The sequence below is a fragment of the Oryzias latipes genome, chromosome 21 (assembly GCF_002234675.1).
Source record: "Oryzias latipes chromosome 21, ASM223467v1".
NCBI lineage: Eukaryota > Metazoa > Chordata > Actinopteri > Beloniformes > Adrianichthyidae > Oryzias > Oryzias latipes.
Window position 1 is genome coordinate 6,490,773 of NC_019879.2, and position 26,637 is coordinate 6,517,409.

Consider the following 26,637-nt stretch of genomic DNA (forward strand, 5'->3'; position numbering starts at 1 on the left):
TGCAGATGACATATTACTGTTTTTAAGTAATTTACATTCTGTAAATGAAACGGCAACAATCATTAATGAATTCTCCTCTATATCAGACTATTCCATTAATTGGAATAAGTCTGTTTTATTACCACTGAACAATAATGCGGAGCAAAGACTCACAATACCAGTTAAATCAGGAAATATCAAATATCTAGGTATCAATTTTTCCCCCAAACTATCAGAACTGGTGCAGCTAAACTACACCCCATTACTGAAAAACATACAGGACGATCTAACACGCTGGACCAACCTGCCTCTGTCCCTTATGGGCAAGGTAGCCACGGTAAAAATGAAAATCTTACCCAAAGTTAATTATCTCTTTTCAATGATTCCCACACAACCGCCACTAAAATGGTTCAAAACATTAGACTCATCCATATCAAGCTTTTTATGGAACAATAAACCTGCAAGAATTAGTCTAAAAACTTTAAAATCTGCAAAAAGCTGTGGAGGATTAGAATTACCTAATTTCCACAAATACTTTCTTGCAAATAGATTACAATACATCTTAAAATGGTTAAAAAATAATCCAGAAACCAACTCATGGTTAGACTTGGAACAGGCGTTATGTGGAAAGATCAACCTGTCAGATCTTCCATTTATTAGCCAAACAGTTAAAAAACAGGATTGTTTCAAAACTATTAATATAAACGCCACTTTAACAGCCTGGTGGGAATTTCTCAAAATATCAAAATCATCAATTCAACCGTGCAAAATGACACCCATCTGGAACAACCCAGACATCCTCATAAACAAAAAAATTATCCACTTCCCAGCTTGGCAAGCAGGGGGCATAAAACAACTAGAGCACGTAATTATTGATAGAAGATTCATAACTCCCCAGGAACTTCAAGACAAACATGGAATAAATAACTTCTTGGAATATCAGCAACTTAAATCAAGTATTACTAAAAAAGTTAAATACAGAGACAACGATTTAAAGCTACCAGATGTAGTTACCACTCTGATCAATTTCTCAATGAATAAAACTCTCTCCAAAATATACAAACTTTTATGTAATTTAGATAATAACATTTCACTTCCGACAACAAAATGGGATGCGGATTTGAGCATCAGCACAGATGAAAGCTTTTGGTCAGAACTTTGTCTAAACACCTTTAAACTGACAAAAAGTCCAAATCTGCAGCTAATCCATTTTAAAACCCTTCACAGAATTTACTACACTGGACAGAGGATGTTCAAGATGGGTCTCAGCAACTCAGACATTTGTCAGCACTGTGACAGTAATCTACCCGACAATTACATGCATGCACTGTGGTTCTGCACTCCTGTCCAGGCTCTCTGGCAGCAGGTATGTGCCGATTTATCAGTCTGGCTTAAGGTTTCAATCACAGCTTCACCGTCACTTTGTGTGCTTGGTGACATGAGTGCCATCGATGTAGAAGGAGGATTAGGCTCTATCATTTTCATAACTCTTTGCATTGCTAAAAAAACTATTTTAACAAATTGGAAAAGCAAGAAAAATATAAATATAAGTCAACACAGAAATCTGCTGCTTGATCAGATCAGCTTGGAAAAAATGTCAGCCCAAGGTTCAAGTAACTTTGAAAGAATTCGGTCTCTCTGGTCTCCCATAGCTGACTCCATGACTTAGGGGATGGGGGGGCCTGGTCGTCGCTGCTCCTTGCCCTTCTGCCGTGGGCTGGGGTGGGGGCCGGGGCCTCCGGTGCCTGGCGGGGGGTGGTGGGGGCTCCGTTGGTCGGGGGGTCGGGTCCGGCGCCGGGGTGGGGCGGGCTGGGGCGCTGCGTGGTCCTCTGGGCTTGGGTGTGGGGGTGCGTGGGGGGGGGGGTGGTGGTGTTCTGGCTTGGCTTGGGGGGGTGGTCCCTTTGCCTGTGCTGGGGGGGGTTGGCGGGGGGCGCTGCTCGGGGGGGGGGGGCCCAGCGGCACTGGATGGGCTTCCCATCTACGCCTGGGGCTGGGATCAGCCCTTCCCTGGCTCTGGGGCGGGACGGGACAACCCTCTTGGGGCCCCCGGGCGCTCTGGGTGTCATCCGCTTCGGCTGCGGGGTCTGGGGTGGGGTGGGGTGGGGGGTCTTGTCGGCCCTGTCCTGTGGGGGGGCATTCTGGGGGAGGGGGGGGGGGCACTATTGGTACGGGGCAGGGGGGGTTGACGGGTCGGGGTCTCCGCTGAGGCCATCGGCGGTTTCCCCGGCCGGTTGGCTGCCTCGGTCCCGTCGAGGCCTGACCAGAGCTCTTCTAGGGCCGGCGTTTGGGGGTGGGGGCCTGGGCTTGCTCCGGGGGGGGCCGGCGCTTTCTGGCTCCTCTCCCTCTGTGTGGGGTGGGTGGTGCTGGGCCTGGGGTGTCGGCGCCTCCGGGGGTGGGGCCCCTGGGCTGGGTGGGCCTGGCCCCCTTGCTGGGGGGGGGGGCGGGGGACAGCTGTTTGACCACCGGGGGACAGTCTACCAGCTGTCCCCAACTTACCCCCTTCCTCATATAACCTCATAATAGGGTGAGGGGGTGGGGGGATTAGCCTGCGATGAGCCTTGGGGGGGGGGTTTACTAGGCAGTGGCCCCCCCTCCTATGGTTGCCGTATGGAGTGGTCCCCCCCTCTTTCGGTTTTATTTGCACCTTAGACATGTAGGGCCCTTGGTAGGGGGGGTGCTTGGACATCACTGCCAGCAAGCAGCAGATGTCCTCCTAGCACCCTACCCGCCAATTTTAACCGCACCTTAGACATTTAGGGCCCCTTGGTGGGGAGGGTGAGGGGACATCACTGTGAGTAATCAGGAGATGTCCCCTTAGTGCCCTACCCGCCAATTTTAACTGCACCCCCCTTAGTACACACACCCCTCCCCCCTCAATATATACATCCCAACATAAACACACACACATGCACACACACACCCTCTTAAACACACATATACGCACACACATTTTGCAAGGAAGGTGGGACCTAGGACCATCTGTCCCCTGCCTCTTCCCTGGTGGGGGGTACGGGCCCCTTTGCAGCGGCGGCCGTGTCCCCGGGGTGCCGGCTTCCTGGGCCCGGCGGTGCTCTCTCCGCGCGGTGGGGGGGTTCACATTACATCTGAGCCGGGGGTGTTGGTGTCCCTGGGGGGTGGGTTCTGGTCCTTGCTCCTGAGCGCTGGGCCCCGCCTAACTTCCAACTGTGGCCGAGCCTGGTCGGGCCATATTTACAACACCCCTTGTGGGCCCTCTTTTTTCCCCGGGGTTCCCCCCTCCTGGGCGGGGGCGGCGGGCCCCTGCCTTGCTCCTCCCTGGACCAACCGTGGGCCGGGCGGATGGCTGCCTGGAGTGCGGGGCGGGTCTCCCTTGGGGGGTCCTGGCTCGTACCTGGGGTTGGGGCGGGGGGATGCCCGGAACTCCTGGGTGGTGGTGGGGTGCTCATCTGGGGCTGTGGGCGTCCCTCTCCGGTGGGGCCCTGCGTTGGGCTCTCCCGGCGCGGCGGGGGGGCTGTTCTCCTGGTTGGGCTGGGGCGGCGCTTTCTTTCCTCCCGTGCCTCCCTGCTCTCTGGCTCTGGGGGGCCTTGCGGCGGTCCTGCTGGCCCTGGCCTGGGTGGCGGGCTTGGTCGCCCGGGCGGCGGTTGTTCCCTGCCGGTTTCCGTGTGGCGTGGGGGGGATTCCGGCTGCCGCTGCTGCTGCGGTGGGGGTCTTGGGGTGGGGATGGCTGGGCGCTCTCCTTCCTTCTTTACACATTCCACCATCCATATTAGAAGAACATGAGCACTCACCTGAGCACGGGTGTTTGCTCACCTTTGCACTGGCGGTTTGCGTGACTGAATGACTGAAATGTTTCACACTAGTTGGTTTTAAGGCATAAGTATGCGTGTGAGCACTATCTGTTTTGTGTACATGTCGACAGATGGACATTTTTGCAACTAGCAGGTGTGTTTGACACTTGGGTGTGTGTGTGGACAGGCTCCGCCCTTTTTGTACTGCATTTGAGCCTTACCATGGTGATTAACAACCAGTAAACTTGTTGCTCTATGCTGCTTCATGGTCTTATCCCCCTTCCCCTCCTACTATCACCCTCCTTCCCCCCCTCTTTCTAACGTCCCTCTCTCTTCTTCCCCTCTTTCCTTTTCCGTCCGGTCCAACACCAAAGATCTTCAAACATGTTTGAAATTAATAAAGTTTGGCCTCAATTACAAAAGGGGTTTATTCAGACATACCTTTGGTTTGTCTGAAGATTAATAACCCCTCTTGTTAAAGTAAAATATGTCCAACACAAGAGGCCCTCAGCTCTCATCTGTTTGCCCAGCTGTTGGACAGGACAAGGTAAAAAAAAAAAATCTTGCTTGAAATTTGCTGCAGATTCTGGAAAGCGTCTTTAACAGGAACTGTTCAAAGCTATTCTAAGACATTTTTATCTGATCATGTAAATAAGTCTTCCTCATACAGCAGTTAGTCGTGGTGTAAAACAGGGCTCTGAGCTTGGTCTAATGTGCTTCTGTCTTTAAATTTCTCTATAAGGTAACATTAGGCAGCACAGCATAAATCACACTTTTTTCACTATCTGGCAGTTTTGAAACTTCTCTAAAAAGCTTGTCAAACAAGTGGTTGAACAGGCAATGGCCAAAGGTCAAATTAAGATCTGTTATACAGGGGAACAAAAAAGTATTTGTCAGCCACCAATTCTGCAAGTTCTCCCAGTTAACTTAGATGACCCCATCCTTACATTGATGTGTTCTCCCTACCATGACAAAGGTGGATAAAGGTGGAAAGATTTCATGTAATCCATGGACACCAGTCGAGATCACAAATCATTGAAGAAAAAAGGATCAGTGCACTGTCCAGTGGGTCTAGATGACCCAACTCCCAATGTTAAAGTGCCTAAGATAGCACAAGGGTTACAAAGGTAGGAGAGGCCTGTAATTTTTTACCATAAGTAAACCTCAACAATAAAATACATAAAAATCACATTGTCATCTATACACAAGCAAGATTATTAGTTCTGACAGCCCTGTCTCTTCTTCTGTAAGATGATCATTTGTCCTCCACTTGTTACCTGTATTAATGGAACCTGTTTGAACTGGTTATCTATATAATAGACACTTGTCCACAACCTCAAGCAGTCGTGCTGGAAAGCGTCTTTAACGGGAGCTGCTGAAAGCTGTTCTAAGAAATTTTTATCTGATCATGTAAATTAGTCTTCCTCATACAGCAGAGTTAGGCATGGTGTAACACAGGGCTCTGTGCTTGGTCTAATGTGCTTTTGTCTTTGGATGCCTCTATAAGGTAACATTATTAACACCAAAAAAATTTTCGTCACTATCTGGCAGTTTTGAAACTTCTCTAAAAAGTCTTCAGCTGGTTAAACAAGTTATTCAAGCAGCTGAAGGCTTTTTTATTATGAAGACTTGATTATTCAAGGAAATAAAGTCGGAAGATCTGTATTATATTTGACCTTTGAGCTTTTATTGAAGCAGAACCCTAAGAAACTTTTATTAAAAATGTAAAATTGTGAAAATACAACTATAACATGAAGCTTTCCAATGGATTCTCTAAAAGAAAAAAAATGTTAACCAAAGAAAAACTACAATTTCGTCACTGACTATTTCCTGGAATCATTGATACCTTTCTGGGATGAGGGTTAGGGTTATAGTAACCATTTTTTACACAAATCAGGAGGAACAGAAAGTGACTTTCTATAGATTTCTGCAGAACCTTAAAACCCATTCAGATCCAGACGCCTATATAACAAGAAAAAAATGAGCTTGTTTTTAAAATAACTTGTTAATATATTGTTTTCCTTAAAGTTTCCAATGTGTTCCAGGGAAAACAGGGTGTGCTGAAAAGTGGATCAGATTTGGTTCCTCTTGTTACTTCTTATCTGGAGAGTCTAAGTCCTGGGATGAACCAAGATAGTCCTGCAGAGCCAGAGAAGCTGATCTGGTGGTGATAAACACCAAAGATGAGAATCTATTTTTTTGTCTGTTTTTGGATTACATCAACATTTACAAATCACAAAAGACTAAGCACCTCCCTAAAACTGCATACATTGGAAAAATGGGAATCAGGATTTGATTTTCTGATCCACATCAGAAATCAAGTGAAGTTTTAAATTCTGCCAAAGAAAGTGGATTATTCAAGGAAATAAACCCTGGTGGGAATTAGGCCTTACAATGTAAATGTATTTATGAAGTCAACCAGGAAGCCCTTTTTGTTTGCCAGAGTATTCTAAACATGTGTGTTAGGTTAATTGGCCAATAAACAACTAGATCTAGGTTATGTCACAGGAAATGATCACAGTGAACATCTGTTTAAAAAAGAGTAACCTGGTTTCAGGCCAGACCTAAAGAGGGACAGTACATGAATCACACTGCACCAGAGGCACGGAGAACTAAATGATAAATAATGACCAAGAATAGAGGAGAGAGGGAGAGTAGAAGTACACGAGAATAGAGGACAGAACCCCAGTGCGCCATATTTTCCCCAGTTTCAAGCTTCTAGCAGCCTATTTACAACTAATTATTATTGAAAAGTTTAATTTAAACATATTAACAGTAAGTAAAATACTTTCTGATTACTAGTCTGGCAATAAGCCTGTCCAAAAAGGAATGTTTTAAGACTAAGTTTGAATGTAGAAACTATCAACCTCTCATGAGGAATGAGCTGGGAGCTTATTCCATTAAAAACAGGGGCTTGGTGGCTGAAGGGTTTTCATCCAACTGTGATTTTACAAATTCTAAGAACCACAAGCAGTCCTGCATTTTGTGAGCCAAGTGTTCTGTTTGGGTGTGTGGTAACACAAGCGGTTAAGGTACACATCAATAAAACAGGGGCTCAAACCAAGTGAAGATGTGGTTCCAAATTTAAAAGAGATTTATTATATCTGAACAGTGCAGGGGATGTTTTACTGATTCTTTTATTTCTTGCAAAATAATTAAGTGTAAATTAAATTAGTGTACAGACAAACATGAATAAATGTCTAATCCATTCACATTTTAGTTTCATAAAGTTCAACCCACTGTTGTCTTTTACACATCTAAATAATCCAAAGGAAACATTATTAGAACATTCTAGCACACCATGGTCACATGTATTTGCTAAATTCAAAGGGTTTCCTCACAATGGACTGGAATGATGGAGTGATCAGTTTTTACTGCATGTGATACACTTGGTTGCTTTTAGGTTATAGAAAAAAAACTACCATGTCTCAATCCAAATGGCATTTTCCAATATCGATAATGATTAATTAATTTTATTTTGAAATGATTTTAAAATGGTATAGGTCGATTTGATTTGATTTACAACTTGCCTCAGGCAGTGATGCGATCAACAAAAATACCAGGACCACTCTCTCCATACACTAACCACCACAAAAGACCAAGCCTGCCAGTCAACAGGGACAGTAAATCAAAATTCCCTCCCGATCATGTGACATAGTGGCAACAATGGCAGCTACAAACAGACTGATCTGAATGTAGCATCGCGACACCCAACGAGACGAGTGTGGTGAGTCAACTTGGCATGGCGTAAGCATTTGAGCAAACATTTTCTATCTTGTTTCATTATTCCGCCATATTAAAACAATTCCAGCAAATTAACATAACCTGTTAAGACTATTAAGCTTTTGTCAGCCTGGAGGACCTGAAGAAATTCATTGACGAGTGTTACAATACCTGCGTCATGGAGAAACCTAACACCACCACCCAATCCTCCAAGCGTGGACGACCTGAAGACTCTCCCGGGGCTGCCTCCTCTCCAGGCAGCAGCGTGAGCGTCATCCTAGACTCGATTGATAAAAAGCTCTCCAGCCTTGATTGCCGCTTTGATCTGCTGGAGATCATCCATAGAGAGTTCCAAAGCCTGATGGAGTCTCAGGAGTTCAGCCAGCAGTAGGTGCTGGAGCTCGCAGCGGAGAACCAAGCCCTCATAGAGAACGTTAAGATCCTTAGCAGTGACATTGCTCGTCTATCTGAGGAGAACCGATCCATCAAGGAAACCCTGCTGGATCTTCAGCCGAGGAGCATGAGGGACAACCTGGTGATCTCAGGGATTTCAGAAGAGGCAGGAAAAGACCCAGAGGCCACGGTGAAGACCTTCATGGAGGCCCACCTGAAGCTCCCCAAAGAGGAGGTGCAGAAGATCTCCTTCCACAGGGTTCACCACTTCGGAGGAACAAGGTCCGACAACCATCGCCCGCGTCCAATTTTTGCTAAATTTGAACATTTTAAACAAAAGGAGCTGGTGAAAGTCCAAGGCCGGGAGCTGAAATGAACGCACTTCAGCGTGAAGGACCAGTTCACGGCAGAAATCCTCCGTAGAAGAAAGATCCTGTTCCCGCTGAGGAGGAAGCATCTTACTGCCGGTTCTAGAGCGGTTGTGGCCGTTGACAAACTGTACGTGGCTGTTCCAAAACCCAGAGCTAACACCCTGGCTGTGCTGATGGCTTTCAGATCCGCGCTGCCCAGAAGAAACCCGCTAAACTCATTTCAGTGAATAGAAAACCGGATCATCAATAATCCACACCCCGATCTCTTGAAAACAGTCTTTTGAACGGGCGCATGCACACACAGGCGTGCAACAATTCTCCGGATATCTCACCATGTCTTCTTTGGGAAACAGCAAAAGCAGTGATGAGAGGGAAAATCATTTCTTACTCAACGTATAAAAAACACAAAGAGAAAGCAGATTTAATAGAACTAGAAAATAAAATCAAAACCCCGGAGACTGCTTCTGCTGCTTCTGCACAGGAACACATTCTGGGAGATCTGAAAACACTAAAGCGTCAGTTAAATGACATTATCAATAAACAAACACAATTCCAAATACAAAGGCCACGACTTGAAAGATTTGAAAACTCAAACAAATCTGGCAAATTTCTTGCTAATCAGCTTAAAATTAATAAAGAAAAATCCAAAATCACTTCTATTATGGACCAAACAGGGAATGTCACCCATGATCCGATCAAAATCAATATTGCGTTTAAAGACTTTTATAAAAACATATACACATCACAGATTAATCCATCAGAGCAAAGCATCAACTCATTTCCTGATAAAATAAACCTACCCAGGTTAAATGAGGATCAAATAACAAACTTAGACTCACCGTTTTCGTTGTCTGAACTTCATAAAGCTCTGTTACTTATGCCAAATGGTAAAGCACCAGAGCCTGAATGCTTTCCTGCTGTTTTATAAAGAATTTTGGGAACAGCTGGCCCCAACATTTTTTGAAATGGTAACATTTATCAAGGAAAGCCAATCAATGCCACCTAACATGAGTTAGCCAACATAATTCTCCTCCTAAAACCAGACAAAGATCCCACGAGTCCTTCAAGCTATCGCCCCTTTTCTTTAATCAATGTAGATGTAAAAAATATCTGCAAAGCACTAGCACAGAGAATAGAAAAAATCACTCCTCACATAATTCACCTTGATCAAACGGGATTCATCAAAGGCAGACACTCGGATGACAATGTCCGTAGATTCGTTAACATAATGGACTTTACCAGCATTAAATACCAGGAAATGACCATACTATCGCTGGATGCTGAAAAAGCTTTTGACAGAGTAAACTGGAAGTTCCTTATTGCTGCCATCCATAAGTTTGGTTTTGGAGAATCATTCATCAATTGGATTAAAACATTATATGACAACCCCAATACATCAGTCAGAACTAATAGACAGACTTCCAACAGGTTTTTTCTTGGAAGAGGAACCAGAAAGGGTTCCCCACTCTCTCCCTCTCTTTTTGCTATATTTATTGAGCCTTTAGCGGCAGCAATACGACAGAATGAGAGTAGTAAAGTAATTAAAACCAAACACAGCCACCATAAAATTAGTATCTATGCAGATGACATATTACTGTTTTTAAATGATTCACATTCTGTAAATGAAACAGCAACAATTATTAATGAATTCTCCTCCATATCAAGCTACTCAATTAATTGGAATAAATCTGATTCATTATCACTGAACAGTAATGTGGAGCAAAGATTCTTGATACCAATTAAATCAGGTAATATCAAATATCTAGGAATTTTTTTCCCCCAAAAAAATCAGAACTGGTGCAGCTAAACCACACCCCATTATTAAAAGGCATACAGGACGATCTAACCCGCTGGGTCAGCCTGTCTCTGTCCCTTATGGGCAAGGTAGCCACAGTTAAAATGAAAATCTTACCAAAAGCTATCTATATAAAGGTTTTTATGGAACAATAACCTGCAAGAATTAATCTAAAAACGTTAAAATCTGCAAAAAGCTGTGGAGGCTTAGAATTACCTAACTTCCACAAGTACTTTCTTTAAAAAAAAAGATTACAATACATCTTAAAACGGTTCAAAAATAATCTAGAAACCAATTTATGGTTAAACTTGGAACAGGTGCTACATGGAAAGATCAACCTGTCAGATCTACCATTTATTAGCCAAACAGTTAAAAAACAGGACTGTTTCCAAAGTATTAATATAGACGCTACTTCAACAGCCTGGTGGGAATTTCTCAAAATATCAAACTCATCGATTCAACCTTGCAAAATGACACCCATCAGGAACAACCCAGACATCCTTATAAACAAACAAATTATACACTTCCCAGCTTGGCAAGCAGGGGGTGTAACACTACTAGAGCACATAATTATTGATAAAAGATTCATAACACCCCAGGAACTTCAAGACAAACATGAAATAAATAATATCTTGGAATAACAGCAACTTAAATTTATTACTACAGAAAAGTTTAAATACAAAGACAACGATTTAAAGCCACCAGAAGTAGTTCCTTCTCATTAATTTTTCAATGAATAAAACTCTCTCCAAAATATCCAACCTAGATAATATATCTTTTTTACTTCTGATAATAAAATGGGATGCAGATTTGAGCATCAGCACAGATGAAAGCTGCTAGTCAGTGTCTAAACACCTTTAATTTGACAAAAAGTCCCAACTTGTGGTTAATCCAATTCAAAACCAATTCAGAATTTACTACACTGGGGATGTTCAAGATGGGTCTCAGTAACTCAGACATTTGTGAGAACTGTGATAGTAATCTACCTGACAGTTACATGCATGCACGCTGGTTCTGCACACCTTTCCAGGAACTCTTTGTATTGCTAAAAAAACATTTTAATAAATTGGAAAAACAAGAAAAATATTAATGTAAGTCAATACAGAAATCTGCTGTTTGATCATATCAGCTTGGAAAAAATGTCAGCCCAAAGTTCAAGTAACTTTGAAAGACTTCAGTCTCTCTGGTCTCCCTTAGCTAACTCCCTGATATATGGGGTGGGGGGCCTGGTCGTCGCTGCTGCTTGTCTGTCTGCCGTGGTTAGAAGTGGGGGTCGGATCGGGTCTGGTGCCTGGGTGGGGCAGGCTGGGGTGCTGCGCCGTCTTCCAGGCTCGGGTGTGTGTGGGGGTGTGTGGGGAGGTTGAGAGGTGGTCTGGCTTGGGGCCCGCGGTCGCTCTGGGTGACATCCACCAGGGCTACGGGGTTTGGGGGGGGGCTTGTTGGCCCTGTCCTGTGGGGGGGGGGGGTGCCTGGGGGAGGAGAAGGGTCCACTATTGGTATGGGACCTTGAGGTTTAACTGGTTGGGGTGTCCGCTGAAGCAATCGGCGGTCGCCCCGGCTGGTTGGCTTTCTCTGTTCCGTCAAGGCCTGACCAGAGCTCTCCCAGGGGCATTGCCTGGGGGCGGGGCCTGGACTTGCACTTTCTGGCTCCTCTCTCTCTGTTTGGGGAGAGCATTGTGGGGCCTGGGGGGTCTGCGCTTCGGGGGATGGGGCCGCTAGGCTGAGGGGGACCTGGGCCCTATGCTGGGGGGGCTGGGGGACGGCTGTTTGACCACCCGGGGACAGTTTACTAGCTGTGTCCAACTTACCCCCTTCCTCATATAATCTAATATTAGGGTGAGGGGTTGGGGGGTTTAGCCTGCAATGCACCTTGGGGGGAGGAACTACTTGGCAGTGGTCCCCCTCCCATGGTTGCCGTATGGAATGGGCCCCCCCTTTTTCGGTTTTATTTGAACCTTAGACATGTAGGGCCCTTGGTGGTGGTGGTGGGGGGGGGTTGCTTGGAAATCACTGCCAGCAAGCAGCAGATGTCCTCTTAGCACCCTACCTACCATTTTCTTTCTCTCCCCCCCCCCCCCCCCCCCATAATCACCCTCCTATCCCCCCTCTCTAAAATCCCTCTTTCTTCCTCCCTCCTATCCTTTTCGGTGCATAAAGTTTGGCCTCGATTACAAAAGGGGTTTATTCAGACGTACCTCTGGGTTTTTCAGAAGATTTATAACCTCTGTTGTTAAAATAAAATATGTCCAACACAAGAGGCCTTCAGCTCTCATCTGTTTGCCCAGCTGTTAGACAGGACAAGTTAAAAAAATAATAATTTTGTTCTGCTTCGGCTAATGCCGTTGAGTTGTTTTATTTTGTATAGTGTTTGAGCCCTGTTGGCCAGCTGATAGAAAGGTAAGAGGAACTCAAATAACAACTGGTTACAACTGAGGTATGTGTGTGAGTGGGACTGTGACTGTAAAGCACTTTGGGTCTTAGGAGAAGGTAGAAAAGCGCTACACAAATAAATGCAATTTACCATTTATCAACAGCATCTCTGAACTCACAACACGTCCAACATCCAGGCAGATGAACTACAGCAGCAGAACCAGGTGAATGAATGAGTGACAAGGTTGATCAAATCAGAAACTTCTAAGTCCAAATTGTCCATGAAGTAGACAAAATCAGTAAAAGAAGTGGGAATTATAAAAAATATTTAAATGACACACAATTATGAACATCGGACCATCGGGCTAGAATGTGTTGGTCTTTGTGTTTCTGAAGATCCATAACCTCCTATTGTAACAGTCCAATCTGGTCATCAGCTCTTATTTGTTTGCTTAGCTGCTTAACACTTAGAAGTTAGAAAGGAAAAAAAGTCAAAGCTGAACTTAGTATAAAATTCTGTTTTATTCACCCCACTTTCACACATTCACCATACCCAAGCTTTCTGTCGCAATGCAACTACTGTCACATGACATTTACTTCCTATCACTTCAATAATAACCTTAGACAGGAAAAGCTGTTCAGTATACAAGTCAGTCTGTTACACACTTCACACGTTCTTAGACTTTACATCTTTATAATGGAAGCCATTTATGAAAATTTTGAACCTGAGGATCCTGTCTGCAAATTGTCTGTATCAAATCCACCAGGTAAGAGTGAACTCACTGATAAAACAAAATGAAATTACTTTATGTTTGTCTATCGTGGTTTCAGTAATAATTTCCCCCCTATAGCTTCCATCAAGTCCAACAGGAGATGCTATCTTGGTGTTATTACTTTCATGGTGATGCTGAGTGTTCTTCTTCTGGCTGGACTCGTCATTGTCTGCCTCCTCTGTGAGTACTTAACTCACAATAGAGCAAATGTGACAATGAGTTTATTTTTTTCTTTTACATTTAAGTCGAAAATGTGTTTTTTTACATTTATTAAATGGCGTGTAAGACTGCATTATAATGTAGTGGTTTGCACTTTCATTTCAAATGGTTTAGCTCCAGCTGGTCCTCTCTGTGTGGAGTTTGCATGATCTCCAAGTGTATGTGTGGGTTCTCTCCTGGTTCTCCAGCTTCCTTTAACGGCCCTAAAACATGCTTCATAGCTGAATTGGTGACTGTAAGGCTGCATTTACACTACAGGTCTTTATTATGGAGTCCTATACTGTTCATAATTAAATAAATAAATATTTAATTCAATAAATAAATATGACCTCATGCAAATATTCAATAAATAAAGATGACCTCATGCAAATATTCAATAAATAAATATGACCTCATTCAAATACACAATCAACCAATAAATCTCTTATAAATATATAAAAAGATCATGAAATGGTGACAAACATGCACACAGATTTTAAATTAGCCATTATATTATTCAATATATTTCATTTTGCTTTAAAAACCTGTTCACTATTTTAAAACAGCATTTTAAAATATTCATTTATTCATGTGGAATATTATTATAATTCTATGTCTTTTTTCAGAACCTTGGATTTAAAAATCAATTTTTATATAATATTAAGTAGATTTGTTTTTATTTCATGTTGCTGTTTTTCATAATGGCGTATTTATTTCATGAAGAGCTATTTCAGGAGAATGTCTGTCTGTCAATCAAACCAGACAAGGCGGAGACACTTTTGTGATTGGGTATTCCTTTACTCAGACATGAGCAGCAGCACCCTGACTACATCGGTCGAAGATGTTTCAGCGAACGTGACGGCGTGATGCCCATTCCTCAACACTAGGGGGAGTATGCACCTCAACACATCCACAGTGTTACCAGAAATTGGCCAGATAGCCACTTGGAGCTGTGGCTGTGTTTATCTCACTTAAAATGCATGGATGCACAATGCACACGGAGAGTGTTAAGAGATCAGGTTTATTTATTTTGAATAGTTCCACATGATAATAATGTTTCCATTTTTGAGTCCATGAGATCATCCCAGAGTGTCTCTGCTTCAGGTCCTGCAGTCAAACTATGTCTTAAATTACGTGTAAATCAGAGCGCCCAGCGCAAAAGTGTGTGAGTGACCGCAAGTAAAGGGTCTGTTATTCAGTTCACCGGAAAAGTATTAATAAAAAGGTATATCCAAAGTATAGAGACTGAATCTTTTAATAACCCGCTCTGAGAGGTCTGAACGGGGAAGTGATCAAATCAAACCCTGGATCTCCGCTGCGTTTCACAACCAGAAAGAGAAACGTCATCGCAGGAAAGGTTCAACATTTTCTCCGAAAGGGAACAATAAAACCAGAGGACCTGATTATAATCATTGTCTCAATGAAAATAGAAAAAATATCATAAGGTTCAGGAGGCCCGAGCAGGCTTGTTCCCCTATCCACTGCTGTCTGGTCCGACTCTCTGTCGGTCCGCCAGCTCGCCTCCTGCGAGCCGACACAGTCTAAGGCACGATGACATCAGACTGGATCTGTGAGCTCAGACAGCAGAGCTGTTAGCTGCAGAGCAAAGGAGAGCTGAGTGAATGGCGCAAGAGTCAGGAGTGTTTCACGGGGGACTTCGAGACGTGGACGCCCGGAACTCCTTTGGTCCACACAAACCCTCAAACTACAAAAACAGAGTCGTCCATGTTTGCATATTTGTAACAAATGTCAGCTAATCTGTGCGGATATCGCTGAAATGTGCCATCTCTATCTGACTGGCACACCGCAAAGCGGGTATTGAGGAATATGAGTCGATTTCCATGGATGATCCAATGAGCGTTTAGATCCCGCCCACATTCACTGATTGACAGACAAAGACATTCTCCTGAAAAAGCGAGTCGTACCTCAGTGACGTCAATTCAGGAAACCAACAACTGAGATCACATGACTTATTAAGGTGCTTTTTGTGCGCTGATTTTGCTGTTAGCATGTTACATTTCAGCCTCAGGCTTCAGACCGTAGTTGGAAACCGCTGTTATGTCCCGTCCGGACGCATGAAGCGGGACATCGTTGCTATGGAACAGGCTAGAAGCCGTTTATTTCTTTGGGGGGCGTGTATAATGGGGACCGTGTGTGTGTGTGAGCGCGCGTGCGTGTGTGTGTGTGTGTGTGTGTGTGTGTGTGTGTGTGTAAGGAAAGAGGGGGGGTGTGAGCGCGGAGCGGGGGAGTGTCGGAGAACCGTAAATTAAAAATAAGGTGTCTCTAAGGTGTCTTTCTTAACCCACTCTGGAAGCTGAGGGTTCAAAACGGAAAAGAGAACCCCGAGGAAATCTCACGTGTGTTTCTGACTACGGTCGGAAAAGAGAAGTCATCGCGCAGGAAAGGTTCAACACTTAGATCTAACAGTTAGTACAGCAGGTCTGCACACACAGCACTCCCACACCTCCATACATGGGTGGGGTCCGGGGGGGGGCGGCCGGTCTTCACCCGCCTCGTCCTCTCAGGGCGGTCGGGCTTATGGGTATCCTGTCGGCGGTGGGAATGGTCGGGCATACGGCGCTGGGGGTCGGCCGGCTGGGGGGGGGGTGTTACTGCGTGGCGGCGGGGGGTGGGGAGGGTAACCAGATGATTATGAGTATGTGTGCGTGAGTGCATGGGTGGGACAGACCTGGGGGCTGGCTCGCTGGGACCCTCTGGGGCTTTCCCTCCCCATCACAGAGAGGGGAGGGCACTGAGAGGGTTGGGGAGGGGGGGCTCAGATATTATGGCGGGGGGGGGGGGTTGTAGTGTGTAGGGTTGTAGGGTTATGGGGGGTGGCTATGGGTGCGTGGCGATCCCTGGGTTGCTCGGGTCGCGTGCCTGGGCTGGCTTGCGGAGACGGGGCGCCGGTCGGGTGGTGGACGACTCATGGGTTCTGGGGGCCATGGCTTCGTCCTTGGCCCTTGTCTTGGTGTCCGGCGCCCGGTGGCCCCCATGGCTGCCGCCTGGTACGGCTAAGCGCTCCTGCCCTGTGGCCTGGGGGCCGGACACTGGGTCCGCTCATGCCTTTGGGCATTGGGGGGGCCCCTGTAGGGGGGGTCCTCTCTGTGCCTGGCTGGTTGGGTGGGCGGTCCCCTCCTCCCCCCCTCCCGGGCTGCCTGGGTCCGAATGCTGGGGGGGCTCCTGGCCTGGGGGGCTCTCCTCCCCTCTCCTGGTCTGGCTGGTCTGGCTGGGTAGGATCTGGTTCCCATTATGAACCCACGGTTCACGTCGGCAGCATGCATGTATCTCCACCCCCACGTGCACACTGCCACACTGCTCCCTGTCTGCTTCATCCCTCCTCCTCACCCACAGTGTACTGATGGACAGATATTTTTCGCTCATCTTAGTGTCAGATTTTCACCTTTGATGTAATATTTGTCTTTCCAGCAGATCTGGTATAATTGTTACAGCCTAAAATAATAACTTATTCAAATTAGTGCTTGTATCCCCCACCTTTTCACATGTCTTCCTTTTACTCTCTTCCACCCCCTCTCCCTCCCCACACACACGAAATGTAACAAATAAATAAAAATAAAAAAAACGACAAGAAGGGGTTTATACAAATCTACACCCTAGTTTCTCGAAGCTATATAACCTCTTTTTGTGATAGTAAAACCTGTCCAACACAAAAAGCCTTCAGCTCTAATCTGTTTGCTCAGCTGTTGGACAGAACAAGTGAAAAAAAAATGTAATAGACCAGAGCTCTTCTAGGGCCGGCGTTTGGGGTGGGGGCCTGGACTTGCTCCGGGGGGCTGGCGCTTTCTGGATCCTTTCTCTCTGTGTGGGGTGGGGGGTGCTGGGCCTGGGGTGTCGGCGCCTCCGGGGATGGGGCCCCTGGGCTGGGGGGGGGCTTGGGGACAGCTGTTTGACCACCGGTCTACCAGCTGTCCCCAAATTACCCCCTTCCTCATATAACCTCAGATTAGGGTGAGGGGGTGAGGGGTCTAGCCTGTGATGCGCCTTGGGGGGGCGTTATTTGGCAGTGGTCCCCCTCCCATGGTTGCCGTATGGAGTGGGCCCCCCCTCTTTCGGTTTTATTTGCACCTCGGACATGTATGGCCCTTGTTAGGGCGGGTGCTTTGACATCACTGCCAGCGAGCAGCAGATGTCCTCCTAGCATCCTACCCTCCAATTTTAACCGCACCTTGGACATTTGGGCCCCTTGGTGGGGAGGGTGAGGGGACATCACTGTGAGTAATCAGGAGATGTCCCCTCAGTGCCTTACCCACCAATTTTAACTGCACTCCACTTAGTACACACACCCCTCCCCCCTCAAAATATACATACTAACACAAACACAGACACACATGCACACACATGCCTTCACAAACACACATACACGCACACACATTTTGCAAAGAAGGTGGGACCTAGGACCATCTGTCCCCTACCCCTTCACTGGTGGGGGGTACGGGGCCCTTGGCAACGGCGGCCGTGTCCCCTGGGTGCCGGTTTCCTGGGCCCAGCAGTGCTCTCTCCGCGCGGGGAGGGGGTTCACATTACACCTGAGCCGGGGGTGTTCGTGTCGCTGGGGGGTGGGTTCTGGGTTCTGATTCTGGGACTTGTTGTGGCTGAGCCTGGTTGGGCCCCCTTTTTCCCCGGGGTGCTCCCCTCCTGGGCGGGGGCGGCGGGCCCCTGCCTTGCTTCTCCCTGGACCAACCGTGGGCTGGGTGGGTGGCTGCCTGGAGTGCAGAGCAGGTCTCCCTTGGGGGGTCCTGGCTCGTACCTGGGGTTGGGGCGGGGGGATGCCCAGAACTCCTGGGTGGTAATGGGGTGCTCGTCTGGGGCTGTGGGCGCCCTTCTCCAGTGGGGCCCTGCGTTGGGCTCTCCCGGCGCGGCGGGGGGGGGTTGCTCTCCTGGTTGGGCTGGGGCGGCGCTTTCTTTCCTCCCGTGCCTCCCTGCTCTCTGGCTCTGGGGGCCTCGCAGCGGTCCTGCTGGCCCTGGCCTGGGTGGCGGATTTGGTCGCCCGGGGGGCGGTTGTTCCCTGCCTGCTGCCATGTGGGGTTGGGGGGTTCCGGCTGCCGCTGCGGCGGGGGTCTTGGTGTGGGGATGGCTGGGCACTCTACTTCCTTCTTTTCAAATTCCACCGTCCATTTTAGAAGAACATAAACACTCACCTGAGCACAGGTGTTAGCTCACCTTTGCACTAATAGTTTGCATGATTAAATGAATGAAAGATTTCACACTAGTTGGTTTAAAGGCATAAGTATGCGTGTGTGAACACTATCTGTTTTGTGTACATGTTGACATGTGGACACTTTTTTGCAGCCAGCAGGTGTGTTGGTGACATTAGAGTGTGTGTGGACAGGCCCCGCCTTTTTTGTACTACATCGAACTGTACCGTGATGATAAACAACTAGTAAACTTGTTGCTTTATGCTGCTTCAAGGTCTTACCCCCCCTCCTATTATCACCCTCCTACCCCCCTCTCTCTAACATCCCTCTATCTTCTTCCCTTCTTTCCTTTTCTGTCCAGTCCAACACCAAAGATTTTCAAACATGATTGAAATGAATAGTTTGGCCTCAATTACCAAAGGGGCTTATTCAGACATAGCTTTGGTTTGTCTGAAGATTAATAACCCCTGTTGTTAAAGTAAAATATGTCCAACACAAGAGAACCTCAGTTCTCATCTGCCTGCCCAGCTGTTGCACAGGACAAGTAAAAAAAAAAAAAAAAACATTTGTAATATTTTTAAATAAATTTTACAGTTTAAATTAAAATTGCAAAAAAAAAGGAAATAACAGCAAGAGGTGGGATTTATACGTGTAATTTTGATGAAGAAGTCAAACTGGACAGTTGTGCAACAAGGTCAAAGAATCCAAATTCGGTTGTTTTAGGCGAATTATAAATAAGATTTTCCCTAAAGTCAGTTAAGGTCTTGAATAGGTCTTCATTTTTTTCTACCATTTATTGAAGTGAAATAGCAAAGGGATGTGTTGTCAAGGACTATAAGAGTTATAGCTCAGTTAAATAAAATTAGCTGATTTTCTTTTCAATTAAATCATTTATTCATCTTCTAAAGCTGTTTTATCCCTTTTGGGGTCATGACGATGCCGAAGCCTACCCTGTCCACTCTTACAGTAAAAAATGGTATTTGGTCATTTACAAACAAGCAAGATTTCTGGTTTCACAGACCTGTAAGTTCTTCTGTAAGAGGATCCTCTGTCCTCCACTCATTACCTGTATTAAAGGTACCAGTTTGAACTAGTTATCTATATAAAAGACACTTGTCCACAACCTCAAACAGTCACACTCCAAACTCCACTATGGCTAACAAGTCAGTCTCACTAATGATTTATCAGTTAACAATAGAAAAGTTAAACTTGATTTGTGGTTCTTTTTCTCCATGAAGATCTGTCTTTATGCACTCATGTTTTACAGTCTATATGTCTGCATGTTGGGTTATAATGTTTAATAGTTTCTGTGCACCTTTGCTCTTATAGTCTGTTAGCTAACTGCACTTTTTCACCATCCATTCTGCTTAAGTCACTGATAGTTCTACAGAAACATATTCAACAAAAAGCTGCAGTAACATCATCCAGGGCTAAAACATTGCTACATGCAATATTTGTCAAACAAATTACAATATTACTGTATATAACTATATGCAATACATTCTGGGTAGTTAAAGGGCCATTTAGTAAGAACCAAACAAAAGTCTTTCAGACTGTGGATAGTGGAATTGGTTTACTGAAGTTTATAAATTCATCATTTTACATCAGTGCTGTCATGGTTTGGGTTTCTTTTGTCTTGGTTTTTGCTTTATTTCTTGTTCTGTCATGTTTGGTTCTGTTTCCTGTTTTATTTTGAAAGGTGTTCTGTGTTGTCATGTTCCTGAGTTTTACTTCCTGGTCCCTATCTGTCCTGATCATGTTCACCTGTGTCTTGTCTGCCCTGCCTGTATTTAAGTCTCGTCTCTCCCTTCCTCTTGTGCTGGTCCATTAACGTCTGTAACCTCTTCATGTGTACTCGTCCCTTCATGCCATGTTCCATGTTTCTCGCCACGCCACAGTAAGCTTTGTTTTGTTTTGATTCCTGCTCTGCAGCGCCTTTTGTTTGATTTGCATTAAACCCCCTTGCCCTTGAACCGTGTGCCTCCGCCTCTGCATTTGGGTCCTACCGGCTCTCGAGCCCCCATCACATGACAAGTGCAGACAACGTTGGATAACATTTGTAAATGTTAGTGATGGGACGATGATACCTCAAGGAGTGTATTGACACACTTAACAAACTGTGTCGGCACTGTATTGATACTGTGTTGGTCACCCAATAGTGACCCCTGCAGTAGTTATAAAATCATTGCAGGTAAAGAAATTCCTTGTTTGTGTAAATGCTAAAACTGAGATGGTATGTAAAATATAGCAAATTAGAGTAAAAATTCCGAGTTACAATTTCTTTAACTTTTTCTCAGAATCAGAAATACTTTATTGATCCCACACGTGGGAAATTTGTTCGTTTCCATAACAACTGACAAGGAAAAAAAGACTAAGTATAATATAAATAAAAAACAAGAACAAGGAAAATGTGGTATAATTTAAAGAGCTATTTACAAAACAGTGCAGGTAAAGACATGTGCAAAAGAAATGTGCAAAATAAAGAAAAAGAGAAAAAAGTGTGCAAAGGTTATCTTCTGCATTGTGAGTTATTGAACAGGGTTATAGTATTGGGCAGGAAGGATTTCTGGTATCAGACAGTTTTGGAGCGGAGCTGTCTGAGCCTTCTAGAGAAGGATCTCCGCTAATTGTCCAGAACAGGGTGGAGAGGATGCTCTGGGTTGTCCATGATTGAAAGGAGTCTGTTCAGTGACCTCCTCTCTATCACTGTTTCAAATGTGTCCTGTTTGCAGCCAATGACAGAACCCGCCTTCCTGATGAGCTTGTTCAGTCTGTTGGTGTCACTGACTGCAATGCTGCTTCCCCAGCAGACTACAGAGGAGAACAAGGTGCTGGCTACCACAGACTGCTAGAAGATCCCCAGCATCTTGCTGCACACATTGAAAGACCTCAGCTTCCTTAGGAAGTAGAGTCTGCTGCAGGTCTTCTTGTACACAGCAGTGCTGTGGCTCCTCCAGTATGTGCACATTTGTCAACTTAACTGTTAAATCATATGAAATAAAAGACAAAAAAGTGATTAGTTCATGAATTTTTATTGAGGAACAAAAGTTTTTGGAGTCTCTTTGCTCCTCTTACACACCAGCTCCCCAGCCTTGGAAAATACTCTTTTGCATGGTACAGACGATGATGGTGAGCAGAGAGTTTTAAGTGCAAGTTGATGAAGATATGGGTATATTTCCTGGATCAATTTCCAATATTGCAAAGGATCTTGGTTTCTGGGTGTGTTTGTTTCTGCCAGGTAGCGTTGGACTTCAATAATGGAATCAGCTGTTACGTTCCTCGTCTTCTAGGTCTCTGCAACCTCCATATCTAACGTTTTCCAGAGATTGTTTCCTAAAAAAATAGTTAATCATTACTTCATTATCACATAATAATAAACAGGTGATACAGGAGCTCCCTGAATCCCTCATTTTCAACAAAGCTGAGTGGCTGACAGTCTTTGATGATCATATTGACCACTGCCTCATCCACTGCTTGCTTGTTAGGAACTGCAAGCCAAAAGGAAATATTTTGTCAAAAGCTTAATAAAAGGACTGTAATTTTTACAAACAATATCAAATAGACATAAGACGACATGGTGGCGTAGTGGTTAGCACTGTTGCATCACAGCAAGAGGGTTGGAGGTTCGATACCAGGCCTGGAGCCTGTCTGTTTGCATGCATGTTTTTTTCAGCACAATTTTTAGAGAGAATTTCAACATACCTGGGGTACTGTCACGAGTAGCTGCCAATTCTTCATTGCCATGCCAAGCTCTATAATGCCTCAGCATTGATGAAGTGATCTTATTGATATAAGATAGCTCTGTGGAGCAGAGCCGACATTTCACCTACAATAACATAAAAAGTTAATTTATCTGAAAACAATTCAAACCTCTTACCAGAACATTGCATTAAAAAAATAGACACCCTATCTCATGATTACGAGATCAGGATCTCATAATTACATGATAACCTGAATAAAGCAACTGTAAGGCTCTTTAACTGACTATCATATGTATCACAGGTCATTCACTTGATAAACTGATAAAGTGAGTGCAATGCGCCACCTTAAAAAATAGTATATAAAGGAGAAAAAGATTTACCTTGTTTGGCGTCACGAGATCAAAATTATTCCACACCGGGGAAAACTTCCTAGGACGATCCATGATCAAGCAAAACTCCATCCGACAAACCCACGACATGTTGATACAGTTTGTTTCCTGATAAACACACTTTGGCGCGGCACATCCAAACGATACAGTTCCTGTATCGTTCATGTGATTCTTTCTTAAAGCAATACACGCACCGATACGAGGTTTCCCTCTTGAGCTCTCGGCACAGTGCTGATGCACCAGTGTCGCTCGTCCCATCACTAGTAAATGTTCTTTAGGCCTCGGTGCTTCATTAGACCCACTCGATCAAAACATTTTGCTGTAGATTGAAAAGCGTCTTTAACAGGAACTGCTCAAAGCTGTTCTAAGACATTTTTATCTGATCGTGTAAATAAGTCTTCCTCATCCAGCAGTGTTAGTTGTTGTTTATTCTTACTATCAGGCAGTTTAGAAACTTCTCTAAAAAGTCTTCAGCTGGTTGAACAAGCTACATCCACAAGTCAGAATATCTGTGTTATATTTGACCTTTTAGCCTTTATTGAAGCAGGACCTTAAGAAATATTTATAAACTGATACTATGGACAAACAAATTTGGTTCAGAACTCGTGTAACAAATCAGTCTCTAATGATTAAAAAAATATCAGTTCAGAAAAGAATTATTTAACTTGATTTGTGGTTCATTTTTTTCCATGAAGATCTGTCTTTATGCTCCCATTTTTTACCGTCTATGTCTGCATGCTGGGTAATAATGTTAATATTTTCTGTGAACCTTTGCTCTTGTAGTCTGTTAGCTAACTGCACTTGTTCCACCATCCATTCTGCTTAAGTCACTGATAGTTTGTTCTTTTCCCTGATTTCATTTCAGATGGTGACACAGTAAGACATTTGTCTGAAATCTCTGACAACAAAGACAATCTGACTGAGCATCTGAATGCTGTTATTGAGGGGATGAATTCCAGCCTCATTGAAACAACCAAGAAGCTGATGGACTGTAAACAGAGTAAGTCTGAAAATCCTTTAAATATGTACATTTGTGAAGATGCAGATGTACAGTACACAATATGATCAACAATTTTGTTTGCAATCATAATTCTTCCATGAAACATTAATAACGTTCTGGGATAATTACACTAAACTTTCAGTTTAATAATAATGCTTTTGCGAAAACAATAAAATTACAGAAATAATGCAACAAAAGTAATCCAAATTAAAATAGTAATAGTAATTTTCTTTTGTCCGAAACAAATTGGAGACAAACACTTTCTTATTGTTGGTGTTAGAGCACAGAACAAGCCAGATTCTCACATTGTTGCTGCTGCTGCATAAGAATATATCTGAGATGTGCTGAAACCATTTTTGACACCAATCAGGAGGAACTAGTGTTCTTGGGGAAGACACCAAACCCCACATTGCTCTTAGTGGTTGAGGTTGGTGTCAGTGTTCGGTAGTGGAGCCATCATCAGTGTGTGAATGTGTGTTTGTGTGGGTGAATGGGACTGTGACTGTAAAGAAAAGAGATTTTTTCGTATTTGCCACATTGTATGGCATTAACACATATTGATGTGTAACTTTGGGAAAGTTGAAAAACTCTTCCTCATTATTATTAGTGCACATAACAAGCCAGGTTCTAATGTTCTTGCAACTGCTTCAAATAAAAATATTTGATAGGTATTAGAACCATTTCTTGACACTAAGTTGGAGGAACAGAAAATGACTTTTGCACAAATGAAGGTTCTGTAGATGAAAAGAAATAAAATCTGCTTGTTTTGAGTAATGTGCTAATTGTCAATTGCTTTACATGTCGAATGTTCTCCAGGGAAACCAGGATGTCCATCAGGATGGATCAGCTTTGGTTTCTCTTGTTACTTCTTCTCTGAAGAGAAAAAGTCCTGGGATGAAGCAAGAGAGTTCTGCAGAACAACAGAAGCTGATCTGGTGGTGATAAACAGCAAAGAGGAAAATGTACTTGTTTCTTTAGTTTGTGTCTATTTTGGATTACTTTTTTTTTTTAAAGAAAAAAAAAACATCTTATCAACCGAGATTAAACCAAAACCTATAATTATCCAGTGAGGACAACACAAATCAGTCCAAACAAATGAGGAAGTGATAACTGCAGTCAGCCCCACATTGAGGAAATCTAAAACACAGGATAGAGTTAGTGAGAGAAAATAGAAATGGCGGGAAAAAAATGACAGAGCCTATCCTTGCAGCATGAATCAAGTGTAGAACGAAAAAGTTCTTCCTCAGGGGAAGAGGAAGAGGCAAACTCCAAACAGAACTAGTTCCACACGAAATAGTCTGTCCGGATGTGAGCAGTCACATAAATCCAAATCCTGAGAACAACTCCCACAAACAAGACAACAAAAATCTCAGGACAAAAAAAAGGAAAAGAAGACAAACAAAAATCACAGGACAAAAAAAAGGAAAAGAAGACAAATCTCACAGTAATCTAACACAATAGCACTTCAGAAATCCACTCTGACCGGAATCTTTATTGTCATTTTATCACAGTGATAAAACGAAATAGGGTCTCTGGTCCCAGGCCAGCCATTTATAGTGAGAAGACACGAACAAGTAAATATCAATATGATATAGTATGATTACTATTGAGTATTGCACAGTGGAGAATATGTTACAAAATTGAACAGGGGAGAGTATATTACAGTATTGCACTATGATATTGCCCTATGATATTTGACACTTGAGATTTAGTAAATTGTCCATGGGGTGGGTGGGGGTGGGGGGTTACAGTGATCTTCCAGAGTTCAGCGACAGTCCCACAGTCACAGCAACAATAAATTAGACCAAACAAGCTGCAACTGAATAGAAGGGTCCATTTTATATGTATATTTATATTTTATATTTTTTATATATATTTTACAGGTGACAAAACCTGCTTTTACATTGGCAAAGGCAATCTGAATGAATGCGTAATCAAAATAAACATGTGTCATGTAAACACGTCATTAGGAATACTCTGCCCCTGATCAGACTCAATCAGGTTAAAATTTCTTTCCAATCAAGATGGGTGGGTTATGCCGATTGTTGATACGATTGTGGTGCATAAACAGTTATTATTCCAATGGTGGGTCACTACTGCGCTGGCTTTGCGTCATGCATAGACAGTGTGGAGTGAACAGGACCGTCCAGCTGTTCACCGCAAGCAAACCACATCTCTGAGCAAAGCAGCCGGACTCGTAGCTTCGTGTGTGCAGGCAGGGGAGGGTGCTTTGTTACAGTCTCCGGCTGCTCTGTGTGAGCGAGCTGCTGGAGAGAACTGTGTCTCCTGTTATAACCGTGTCTCCAAGCAGAGGAGCTTAGGGACGGTTTGTGTGCTAACAGCTCACCTTTTACACAGTTTTTAGCTCACGGCTAAAAACTGTGTGAACAATCGCGTGAATTCATGTTTCCAGTCGTGTCCAGAAAAAATAAATACTGATGTTATTCCCACATATTTACGTTCAGTCAAGATGCAAATTACGGCATTGACCGCATGGATTTTAACTGCATCCACGGTTAAATGTTGTTGTTGGGACGTATTAGCCTAACCCTAACCCAGGGGTTGGCAACCCAAAATGTTGAAAGAGCCAAATTGGACGAAAAAAACAAATATGTCTGGAGCCGCAAAATATTAAAAGCCCTATTTAAGCCTTACATGGAAGGCAACACATGCAATATGTATCTATATTAGCCTACTATCAAAATGACTAAGTTGCTACAAATACATAATGAGCATTAACGATTAAATGTTTATTTGCCCTGCAGTGCATTCTGCGGAGAACGACGCGTCATGTGACTGCACTGTTGTGAAGTTTAACTTCATTACAATATCAATGAATTATGTTTCATTTCTTTGATGAAATTAATGAAATGTAATGAAGAAATCTGATTTTTGATTTCATTTTTATTTTGAGGATTCGAACAAAAAAAAATGGAACGTGCGTGACGTGCCCCTCTCTGGGAACTAAACAGAGTGCAATAAAACACAGCCTTTTGAAAAGGTAAAATATATTAAATCTAAT

At 44.0% G+C, this 26,637-nt stretch overlaps 1 protein-coding gene and 1 long non-coding RNA gene across 2 annotated transcripts in view; both read left to right on the forward strand.

Moving 5' to 3' along the window:
• The window catches only part of LOC110017399 (CD209 antigen-like protein D), a 73,303-nt gene that overhangs the window by 36,163 nt on the left and 10,503 nt on the right, over positions 1 to 26,637 (forward strand). The window lies entirely within an intron of this gene.
• On the forward strand, positions 12,387 to 23,610 carry LOC111946797. The gene is made up of 3 exons (XR_002872550.1): positions 12,387 to 13,165; positions 13,250 to 13,351; positions 23,481 to 23,610. It is a non-coding gene; the product is annotated as an uncharacterized LOC111946797 (long non-coding RNA).